The sequence below is a fragment of the Triticum dicoccoides genome, chromosome 2A, assembly GCF_002162155.2.
Source record: "Triticum dicoccoides isolate Atlit2015 ecotype Zavitan chromosome 2A, WEW_v2.0, whole genome shotgun sequence".
NCBI lineage: Eukaryota > Viridiplantae > Streptophyta > Magnoliopsida > Poales > Poaceae > Triticum > Triticum dicoccoides.
In genome coordinates, this window is record NC_041382.1 from 385,690,004 (window position 1) to 385,702,778 (window position 12,775).

The window sequence follows — 12,775 nt, forward strand, 5'->3', positions numbered from 1 at the left end:
AGGTCCAAATGGGCCTTAAGGCCCACCCTAGGGCGCCCCCCTCTCTCCCTCTCCCCTCTGGCCGCCACCCTAGATGGGATCTAGGGCTGCCGCCCCCCCTTGGGGAGGGAACCCTAGAGGGGGCGCAGCCCCTCCCCTCCCCCTATATATACTTGAGGTATGGGGCTGCCCAAGATATATGATTTGATCTTTCTCTTGGCGCAGCCCTACCCCTCTCCCTCCTCGTCTCTTGTAGTGCTTGGCGAAGCCCTGCTGGAGTACCGCGCTCCTCCACCATCACCACGCCGTTGTGCTACTGCTGGACAGAGTCTTCCCCAACCTCTCCCTCTCTCCTTGCTGGATCAAGGCGTGAGAGACGTCACCGGGCTATACGTGTGTTGAACGCGGAGGCGCCGTTGTTCGGCGCTTAGATCAGAATCGACCGCGATCTGAATCGCTGCGTGTACAACTCCACCAACCGCATTCTTGTAACGCTTCCGCATTGCGATCTTCAAGGGTATGAAGATGCACTCCTCTCTCTCGTTGCTAGTCTCTCCACAGATTGATCTTGGTGACACGTAGGAAATTTTTTGAATTATTGCTACGATCCCCAACATTAGGATTTTAAGCAAATTACCATGATATTTAAGACTCTCAAAATAATCTAAGTGAAGCATGAGAGTTCATCTATTTCTTCAAAATAAAACTACCACCATGCTCTAAAAGATATAAGTGAAGCACTAGAGCATCGACAAACTACTCCGAAAGATATAAGTGAAGATCAATGAGTAGTTGAATAATTATGCAACCATGTGAAGACTCTCTAACATTTAATAATTTCAGATCTTGGTATTTTATTCAAACAGCAAGCAAAGCAAAATAAAATAACATTCTAAGAATAGAAAACATCATGTGAAGAAGTAAAAACTTAGGATCAACCAAAACTAACCGATAGTTGTTGAAGAAGAAAGGTGAGATGCCAACCGGGGCATCCCCAAGCTTAGAAGCTTGAGACTTCTTGAGATATTATCTTGGGGTGCCTTGGGAATCCCCAAGCTTGAGCTTTTGTGTCTCCTTAATTCCTCTCATATCAAGGTCTCCCTAAATCTCAAAAACTTCATCCACACAAAACTCAACAAGGACTCGTGAGATAAGTTAGTATAAACCATTGCCAAAACCTTATCATACTCTACTGTAGCAAATCACTAAAATTATTATTCAACATTGCATACTAAATTCCTCTTCATATTTAATAGTCCTATCCTCAAATAGAATCATTAAAGAAGCAAACATATGCAAACAATGCAAACATAACAGCAATCTGCCTAAACAGGATAGTCTGTAAAGAATGCTGCAACATCCATACTTCCCTAACTCCAAAAATTATGAAAGAAAATTCCCACTGTAGTAAATTTATCAGAGCTTAATATTCAAAAGGTTTCAACATTTTATCACATTCTGAATTTTCTAGAGAATTATTGCAACAGCGGTAAACTTTCTGTTTTCAAACAGCAACATGAAGACTTGTAACATAGGAATAGTAAAGACTATCAATGCCACTTTTATTGGAACAAAAGATGAAAAACATTGTTCTAAATAACAGCAAGCAAATCCTAACAAAATAAATTGACGCTCCAAGCAAAACACATATCATGTGGTGAATAAAAATATAGCTCCAAGTAAAGTTACCGATGGAAGTAGACGAAAGAGGGGATGCCTTCCGGGGCATCCCCAAGCTTAGGCTTTTGGTTATCCTTGAATATTTCCTTGGGGTTCCTTGGGAATCCCCAAGCTTAGGCTCTTGCCACTCCTTATTCCATAATCCATCGAATCTTTACCCAAAACTTGAAAACTTCACAACACAAAACTTAACAGAAAACTCGTAAGCTTCGTTAGTATAAGAAAATAAATCACCACTTCAAGGTACTGTAATGAACTAATTCTTTATTTATATTGGTGTTAAAACTAATTTATTCCAAATTCTCTATAGTTTATAAACTCTTTTACTAGCCATAGATTCATCAAAATAAGTAAACAACACATGAAAAACAGAATATGTCAAAAACAGAACATTCTGTAGTAATCTGGATCAAACGTATACTTCTGGAACTCATACAATTCTCAAATAAATTTCTGGACCTGAGAAATTTATCTATTAATCATATGCAAAAAGAGTTAACTAAATATCACTCTCCAAATAAAAATGGCAGCAATCCTCGTGAGCGCTAAAGTTTCTGTTTTTTACAGCATGATCAACAAGACTTTCCCCAAGTCTTCCTAAAGTTTCTACTTGGCACAAACACTAATTAAAAGCATAAAACCACATCTAAACAGAGGCTAGATGAATTATTTATTACTAAACAGGAACAAAAATAAGGAACTAAAATAAAATTGGGTTGCCTCCCAACAAGCGCTATCGTTTAACGCCCCTAACTAGGCATGATGATTTCAACGATGCTCACATAAAAGATAAGAATTGAAACATAAAGAGAGCATCATGAAGAATATGACTAGCACATTTAAGTCTAACATACTTCCTATGCATAGGGATTTTGTGAGCAAACAACTTATGGGAACAAGAATCAACTTGCATAGGAAGGTAAAACAAGCATAACTTCAAGATTTTAAGCACATAGAGAGGAAACTTGATATTATTGCAATTCCTACAAGCATATATTCCTCCCTCATAATAATTTTCAATTGCATCACGAATGAATTCAACAATATAACCAGCACCTAAAGCATTATTTTCATGATCTACAAGCATAGAAAATTTACTACTCTCCACACAAGCAAAATTCTTCTCATTCGGAATAGTGGGAGCAAACTCAACAAAGTAACTATCATGGGATTGAAAATTGAAATCAAGATGACAAGTTTCATCATTATTATTTAAAGCATATGTGTCATCACAATAATCATCATAGATAGGAGGCATGCTTTCATCATAATAAATTTGCTCATCAAAACTTGGGGGACAAAAAATATCATCTTCATCAAACATAGCTTCCCCAAGCTTGTGGCTTTGCATATCATTAGCATCATGGATATTCAAGGAATTTATACTAAAAACATTGCAATCATGCTCATCATTCAAATATTTAGTGCCAAACATTTTATAGATTTCTTCTTCTAGCACTTGAGCACAATTATCCTTTCCATCATACTCACGTAAGATATTAAAAAGGTGAAGCGTATGAGACAAACTCAATTCCATTTTTTATAGTTTTCTTTTATAAACTAAACTAGTGATAAAACAAGAAACTAAAAGACTCGATTGCAAGATCTAAAGATATACCTTCAAGCGCTAACCTCCCCGGCAACGGCGCCAGAAAAGAGCTTGATGTCTACTACACAACCTTCTTCTTATAGACGTTGTTGGGCCTCCAAGTGCAGAGGTTTGTAGGACAGTAGCAAATTTCCCTCAAGTGGATGACCTAAGGTTTATCAATCCGTAGGAGGCGTAGGATGAAGATGGTCTCTCTCAAGCAACCCTGCAACCAAATAACAAAGAGTCTCTTGTGTCCCCAACACACCCAATACAATGGTAAATTGTATAGGTGCACTAGTTCGGCGAAGAGATGGTGATACAAGTGGTATATGGATAGTAGATAAAGGTTTTTGTAATCTGAAAATATAAAAACAGCAAGGTAACTAATGGTAAAAGTGAGCGTAAACAGTATTGCAATGCGTGGAAATAAGGCCTAGGGTTCATACTTTCGCTAGTGTAAGTTTCCTCAGCAATACTAACATAATTGGATCATAAAACTATCCCTCAACATGCAACAAAGAGTCACTCCAAAGCATTGTTGAGGAAATCGTTAACTGGTAACTGCTCGGTTGGCTGGCGAGTAGGGGATTAATAGGCTAATCGGCAAGTTAATCAGTCATTTAATCAATTAATCGGACGATTTATCAGTTTATGGCTACTCGGTGACCCTATGAGTAGGGATTAATCGGCAAGTTAACTGGTTAATCGGATGAATTCTTGAACAGGGCTCCAAAGTCACTAATAGCAGAGAACGAACGAAGAGATTATGGTAGGGTATGAAACCACCTCAAAGTTATTCTTTCCAATCATTCCGTTGGGCTATTCCTATAAGTGTCACAAACAGCCCTAGAGTTCGTACTAGAATAACACCTTAAGACACAAATCAACCAAAACCCTAATGTCACCTAGATACTCCAATGTCACCTCAAGTATCCATGGGTATGATTATACGATATGCATCACACAATCTCAGATTCGTCTATTCAACCAACACAAAGGACCTCAAAGAGTGCCCCAAAGTTCTACTGGAGAATCACGACAAAAACGTGTGCCAACCCCTATGCATAGGTTCATGGGCGGAACCCGCAAGTTGATCACCAAAACATACATCAAGTGAATCACGCGATATCCCATTGTCACCACAGATATCCATGGCAAGACATACATCAAGTGTTCTCAATTCTTTAAAGACTCGGTCCGATAAGATAACTTCAAAGAGGAAACTCAATTCATTACGAGAGAGTAGAGGGGGAAGAAACATCATAGGATCCAACTATAATAGCAAAGCTCGCGATACATCAAGATCGTATCATCTCAAGAACACGAGAGAGAGAGATCAAACACATAGCTACTCGTACATACCCTCAGCCCCGAGGGAGAACTACTCCCTCCTCGTCATGGAGAGCACTGGGATGATGAAGATAGCCATCGGAGAAGGATTGCCCCCTCCGGCAGGGTGCCGAAACGGGTCTAGATTGGTTTTCGGTGGCTACGGAGGCTTCTGGCGGCGGAACTCTCGATCTATTGTGCGTTCTGGAAGTTTTAGGGTACGATGATATATATGGGTGCAGGAAGTACGTCGGAGGAGCCACGGGGGCCCCACGAGGCAGGGGGCGCGCCCTAGGGGGGTGGGCGTGCCCCCACCCTCGTGGGCAGCCCGTGTCTCCCCTGACGTGCACTCCAAGTTTCCTGGGTTGCTTTCCTTCCAAAAATAACTTCTCCAGTTGATTTCGTTCTGTTTCGACTTCGTTTGATATTCCTTTTCTTCGAAACACTGAAATAGGTATAAAACAGCAAATCTGGGCTGGGCCTCCGGTTAATAGGTTAGTCCCTAAAATGATATAAAAGTGTATAATAAAGCCCATAAACATTCAAAACAAGAGATAATATAGCATGGAGCAATCAAAAATTATAGATACGTTGGAGACGTATCAGTTGAAATGAAGTATCTTGACCTCAACACAAGTGTAGGTGGTTATCTCTTAGAAAATGTATGTTGGAAGTGTAGGCATGTTCTGATGGCTCTCTCCATGAATGAAGAGTGGGTGGAGGGGTATATATAGCCTTCACACAAAATCTAACCGTTACACACAAATCACCAAACTCGGTGGGACCGAATTATACAACTCAGTCAGACCGATTTAGTTCATAATGTGACCGTTAGGGTTTTCGGTGGGACCGACATGTCAACTCGGTGGGACCGATATCATTAGGGTTAGGGCATAACGTAATCTCATTGAGACCAATTTTGGTAAGAGACTAACCAAAGAGTTGGTCGGGCAATCTCGGTGGAACCGATTCGCTCTCTCGGTAGGACCGAAACGTTACGAAAGGGAAACAGAGAGTTTGCATTGCAATCTCGAGTGCTAGTAGCATTTTTTCCATGGCCAGCGGCCCAAACGCAAAGATGAAGCGTCATGGTTGGATAAAGCCTAGAAGAGACTATGTATGAATAGATCAAAAGTTTTCTCAAAAGAAAAACTAAATGTTGATGGATCTTTTGACCCTTACTTGCTCAAGGCTCCTTTGGAGCTGTTCTTAGGGATGGTAAATGTATTGCTGGTGGAAATGGAATAATAAAGGGATGCGTCTAGTGGGCGGCCGGCCGCCCTGGGATCGCTAGCCAGCGGCCACCCGAAAAAGGAAACCACCTGGTCCCCCCTCGAGCGAAAAGAGGAAACAGTCCCCCACTCGCCCACTCGCCCACGTGGTCCCTGCCCGTCGGAGTGAAAAAGGCAACTGCCCCGCCCACCAGCTGGCCGCGGGATCACGTGCACCCTCCTCGCCAAACCATGCCCCGCGGGATTACGTGCACCCTCCTCGCCAAACTGCGCCCTGGCTATCTTCTTCTTCCTCACGAAAGAAGGAGGATCTGCCCAGGTTGCAGAATCCACGCCATCTCTCGCCCCCACGCCTCAGCCCCACCGACGCTGCCTTCTTCTTCTTCTGCACGCCAGAAACAGATCCAAACGCAATCGCCCCCAGCCTTTCTTCCTCCTCCTACACAGCCGCCATGGGAGCCCCAAAGTAGAAGGAGCTGCTTCAAGATCTAAAGGGCAGGGTGGTCAGAGCCATACGAGGCAGTAAGATCGAGCAGGTAAGCCCCCTCTGCACCTCTTCACTTCCCCCTTCTCCATGGATCCATGGAGAATCTGCTTCAAAAAAGAGGTGAATCTGGCACATAACACCAGATGTTAAACATGTTGGATGTGTTAAACATGCCAAAAACTACCACCTGGATGTGTTAAAACAAGCCAACTAAAAACGAGTTATCTGGCCAATTAAAACATGATTAAAAGCCAACTTCTAGTTATTATTTGCAAAATGAACAAAAAATTGACTGCCCAATGCTTTGTTGAACATGTGCAACGAAAAATTCATAAATGTGCAACTAAATATGCATCCCAGCCAACTGAACATGTATCCTGGCCAACTAAACATGTATCCTGCCAACTAAACATATATCTGGCAATACATGTTTCTGAGTGAACACGTTGGAAAAAATGTAGTATATGTGAAAATAAAAAACATGTTTTCTGGCCAACTAAACATGCATGTTGGCCAAAAACTGATGACCAACTAAGACATCTATTCTAGGCAACTAAGACATCTATTCTAGCCAACTGAATGCATTAACTATCCAACTGAACATGCATGTTGGCCACAAAAACTGAAAAAATGCAACCTGGCCAGCTGAGACATCTATTCTAGCCATACCAGGCAGTAAGATCGAGCAGGTAAGCCCCCTCTGCACCTCTTCACTTCCCCCTTCTCCATGGATCCATGGAGAATCTGCTTCAAAAAAGAGGTGAATCTGGCACATCACACCAGATGTTAAACATGCTGGATGTGTTAAACATGCCAAAAACTACCACCTGGATGTGTTAAAACAAGCCAACTAAAAACGAGTTATCTGGCCAATTAAAACATGATTAAAAGCCAACTTCTAGTTATTATTTGCAAAATGAACAAAAAATTGACTGCCCAATGCTTTGTTGAACATGTGCAACGAAAAATTCATAAATGTGCAACTAAACATGCATCCCAGCCAACTGAACATGTATCCTGGCCAACTAAACATGTATCCTGCCAACTAAACATATATCTGGCAATACATGTTTCTGAGTGAACACTTTGGAAAAAATGTAGTATATGTGAAAATAAAAAACATGTTTTCTGGCCAACTAAACATGCATGTTGGCCAAAAACTGATGACCAACTAAGACATCTATTCTAGGCAACTAAGACATCTATTCTAGCCAACTGAATGCATTAACTGTCCAACTGAACATGCATGTTGGCTGCAAAACTGAAAAAATGCAACCTGGCCAGCTGAGACATCTATTCTAGCCAACTAAAAGCATTGAATGTCCAACTGAATATGTATGCTGGCCAAGTGGAAATCCTGGAAATTGAGACGTCTATTCTAGCGAAAACCAGAAATCTGTAGTGCAACAGGAAAAACATAGGAACTTTTGTCCATGGCTAATGAAGCCACAAACCATATTAACATATTCACACACAAATCTTGTCCCACGCATATATTCTGGTCCCACACCTATTGCAAACCATATTAATATGTTCAAATATACCAGATCTAGAAACATAAATGGCGATGAAAAACATATAACTATAATATGTCCTCCAATTCTTCTTTCTTCTTTCTTCTTTCACCTGGATTTTCCTTCTCAAATGTAGCATCCAATTATGTGCAGAAAAATCTGAAAAGAGCTCCTTGCGAAACGGAAACCTACAGATCATTGCAACAAAACAAAAAGGGAAAAGGTAAGAAAAACTCTGTAGCAAAAAGAAGTCATGCTCTTGCCAGTTATTTACTGCAAACTGTGCAACTAACATAACAACTCTGTGCAAACAAAAAAAATTCATAACTGTTATAATAAAAGATTATGCTATGGTCATGTTGCTTTTAGGTTGTTTTGAAACACAGTTTTTCTCTGGTTACCAACTGATGACATCAATTTCTTCTTTTTTTATATGTGCAGGGAGTGTGTGGCAGCATCCAAAAACAAGGGAAAAATGCTTGATCTCAATGAGTTGCCTCCAGATCTCAATGAGCTTCCTCATGATATGGATCAGCAGCAACCCAGCATACAACAAGGAAACTGCACAGAAAATGGTTGATCTGTTTACTACACGCAGGCAAGTCGTGATGGTAACCCTACGGGCCATGACAATGTGGCAGGCCAGTCATCAGCCCGTGGTGCCCCTGTAGTGGTGTCTTTGCAGTCAGAGAGCCATACTCTTGATGACACAGGAACCGAGGCAAATGTTCCTGGTCCAACCAGGACTGAGCTGGAAGCTGGGGCTTTTGACAGAGCTGTGCAAGTAGAAGAAGGAGAGGATGAGGCTGGTTCTCAACCTATGGAACCCTATGTTGGCATGAGGTTTGACAGCCTTCAAATTGCTAAGGATCACTACAACAGTTATGCACTACGGATGGGTTTCTCTATCAAGATGAACACCTCTAGACGGACACCCCGCACCAATGAATTGATAAAACAACAGTTTTGCTGCAACAAGTTCAAGAAGCCCAAAGTTGATGATGGAGGAGCTGAGGCTCCTCCTTACCTGGACCCTATTCCAGATCCAACATCTGTTAACAGTGATGAGGAGATGGAAGAAGAACCTCCAATATTTGCTGAAGAGGATGCTGGTACTAATAAGAAGAAGAAGAAGCGCAAACGTGAGACAATAAAGCAGACTGAATGCAAGGCGAAAATGTTGGTGAAGCTGATAGATGGGCGATGGGAGGTGACGCACTTTGTTCGTGACCACAATCATCCGCTCGTGAACAAACCTTCATTGTCCAAATACTTGAGATCCCACCAAGGCATCTCACCTGATGAAAAGGAGTTTCTGCGCATCTTGTATAACTGCAACTTGACTACAGGTGTGGTGTTTTTCTATATCCCTTGAAGAATTAAGTTTCCCTCTAGGCAGTCCAGTGTGCAACTGTTATGGTACTACTGTGCAACTGAAATGACTTAACTATGCAACTGCTGTCCAACTTCCCATGCTTTTTATATATCACTTTGGGTGCTTCTTGTGCAACTAGATTGTCTTTACTGTGCAAATACACAATGTCCTGTATGCAAAAACTGCAAAGTGTTTTTAAAAAGGTGCAGCTAGGTGTCCATTTCCTGTGATTATCTTCTGTGCCAACACGTGTCCTATTACTGTGCAGCTGGATGTGTGCATTTGTGCAACTAAAAAAAGGATATACTGTTTGTTTTTGTATTATGCAGGACGAATGATGCATGTAATGGCAGAGTTCTATGGATCTGAGATGATGGTGCCGTTCGGACCAAAGGCAATAACAAATCTTTGTACAAGTTTCCGTAGAGATGACACAAAGGAGGGTGATCTGATTGAAACAATTGCGCACTTCAAGGATATACAAAAAACCGATCCAGACTTCTTCTATAAGGTGAAATATGATGAAGAGGACAGAGTTGTCAACATATTTTGCACATCATTTGCATATCGTTTGACACCACCTACATGACCAACTTGTACAATATGTCGTTCGCGCCCTTCATAGGAATAAACCGACATGGCCAATCTTTCATGCTGGGTTGCGCGTTTGTGAGGCAGGAGTTGGCATCGAGCTTTGATTGGGTCTTTGGAGCATTCCTAGAGGCTATGGATGGCAAACCTCCGGACAACTTCATCACCGATCAGGATGGTGCGATGAGGCAGTCAATACAGAGCATCTTTCCAACCACCGTGCACCGTTGTTGTCGATGGCACATCATGAAAAAGGCTCAGGAAAAGGTTGGTTGGTTGCTGTGCCAGAATCCAGGACTCTCTGATGGTTTCAACAAGTGTGTTGACTTCAGCTTCACTATAGACGAGTTTGAGCAGAATTGGGCTGGGTTAATGATGAAGTATGAGGCTATGGCACACACGCACTTTGAGAAGTTGTACGAATATAGGTCAACTTGGGTGCCGTGCTACTTCAAACACAGGTTCTTTCCCTTCCTCCAGTCTACACAGCGTAGTGAGGGGTTCAACGCCGTCCTCAAAAGATATGTGAACCCACACAACTCAATGTTGAACTTCGTCAAGCAATATGAAAAAATACAGAACCACATCCTTGCCAAGGAAGGCTGCAATGATTACAGGACACAACACCTTGAGATTGAGTTGTGGTCCAACTTCCCAATAGAGAAGCAAGCTTACAAAACCTATACTAGAGACCTTTACCGCAAGTTTAGAGAAGAGTTTGAGCTGATTGGACGTTATAATGCATTCCAAGTTGGTGCTGATGTGTTTGAGCTCAGACCGAACCAGGAATTTGTTGCGAAATATGGTTCTCGAAACTACTTGGTGCAGGCAAGGGTGGAGGAGCGTTCCTATTTGTGTGAGTGTTGTAAAATGGACAAGGACGGCATCCTCTGTTGCCACATCCTCAAGGTGTTCACCCATGTTGGCGTTGATGTCATACCGGAAAGGTACCTGCTAAGACGGTGGACACCTACTGCTGTACCTAGTGCGCCAGGGATTGGTTATGAGAAACCGGATGAAATGCCTCCTCAATCAAAGAAGCAGATAAGGGAGAGGAACATGATATACGATTTTCGGAAACTAGCAAAGTTTGCAAGTGGTTCTGATCCAGCACAAGCTATTGTATACAAGCATATGCGTGCAGCACGTACCGAGATCGGCCACCTGAACAAGTCCAAGAAAAGGAAAAAAACCGACTGCTGCAACGGGGCCATCAGATGATGGCAACCCTCGAGGACCTCCTCCACCTCCAGGCAGCAATCAGGGGGCTCATCATCCAGGTAATTACCTGCCCCAACTCCTGATCTAACTAGGTGTGTAACTTCAGTTGCACACATCATTGTGCCTAGTTGCACACACCATGGTAGCCACTTGGACAAGAACATACTGCCTAGTTGCGCACGCTGTGTTAGTTCACGCATCAAAGATAACACAGCTAACTTATTTTTTTCAGTTATGCATATATGTGATGTCAACCCTCAAGGACCTCCTCCCCCTCCTGGCTGTACACGGCATCCTCCGCCACCTCCTCCCCCGCATGCTCCTCCCAATGGCCCTACAGGCAGCACTCAGGGGGCTCGTCGTCTAGGTAATTACCTTCCCCGAACTCCCCATCAAACTAGGTCTGTAACTCCAATTGCACACATCATGGTGCTCAGTTGCACCGAACAGGCTACCTAGTTGCGCATGCTGTGTTAGTTCGAGCATAAAAAAGATAAACACAACTGACTTGTTTGTCCTGTTTCTGCCTATAGGTGATGCCAACCCTCAAAGACCTCCTCCCCCGCCAGGCCCAACTAGTAGTGCCCTTTGTGCTACTCCCAATGGACCTACAGGCAGGACTCAGGGGCTCATAACCCAAGTTAGTACCTTCACCGACTCCAAAACAAAAACTAGGGTGAGTGGCTTTAGTTGCACATATCATAGTGCCCAGTTGAACAGAAACATGCTGCCTAGTTGCGTGCGTTATGTTAGTTTGAGGATCAAGCTAAAAATCTAACTTGTTTTTCATGTTCTGCCCATAGGCGACTACAATCCAAGTACCATGACAGGCCGTGCTACTGCAGGTGTTTTTTTCAACTTAACTTGCACACAGCAACCAGTTAGTTGCACAAAAATGTACTGTGTGGTTGCACAGAACATCAGTGCTGGTTGCACAATAACAAAAATACTAAACTTTTTATATGATTATTACACAGGTGATCGTGACGGTCCTACTGCCCCGTTGGAGGCTGCATCCCTTGCACAAACTTCTGATGATTTTGTGCCCAGGGATCCTCCAAGGTCTACTACAAAGGGTAGGGCAAAGAGTCGACGGTACAAATCGGCGCTGGAGCTACACCCAAAGAAGAAAAACAAATGCAGCCAGTGCCAATCTACAGAGCACACTGCTGGTGTGTGTCCACAGAGGCTCCTATGATTCTGTTTCCTCATTTGTAACTTTGGAACAAAAAAGGAAAAATAATGATGTCTTTTTTAGCAATGTTGGGACCAAGTGGACACATTCAGCATCTATGATTCCTCTTTATCTAATTTATGCTGCTTGAATTAGTTCATGCACTGTGTAAAAAAAAGTTGCTATTTGTGCCTTTGTTGGCAACTGGTTAAATATTTAGTTGTTGAACAATTGTATATACAGTGCTCCTAATGTATCAACAAAAGTGATGATATTGAGTTGCAAACGCAATTACTAGCAGTGTGCAACTACAAAATCTACTTAATAAAATTGTACAAACCAGAAACTTCCTCCATGGAGCAGAAAAAAAAAGTACTGACCTACTCCTTGTCGTATCTCAGCAACTTCCTCCATGGGGCGGTGTTGTGCACGCTGGTGACCCAATCATACGTCAGCTTCTTCCTGATGTTGAGTACTTCCTTGGGGTCGTAGTTGGGCAGTTGGCTACCATTCCACTCGGTGGCGTTAAGCAGTGCGAACAACCCACACTCATTACTGCAAAAAATGGGCAAAAAAAATTGTCACATAAAATTAAAACCAAA

At 42.5% G+C, this 12,775-nt stretch overlaps 1 pseudogene; it reads left to right on the plus strand.

The window, feature by feature from the left end:
• LOC119357862 overlaps positions 1–12,197 on the plus strand; it is an 80,095-nt pseudogene extending 67,898 nt beyond the window's left edge.
• The last annotated feature ends 578 nt before the right edge of the window (positions 12,198–12,775 follow it).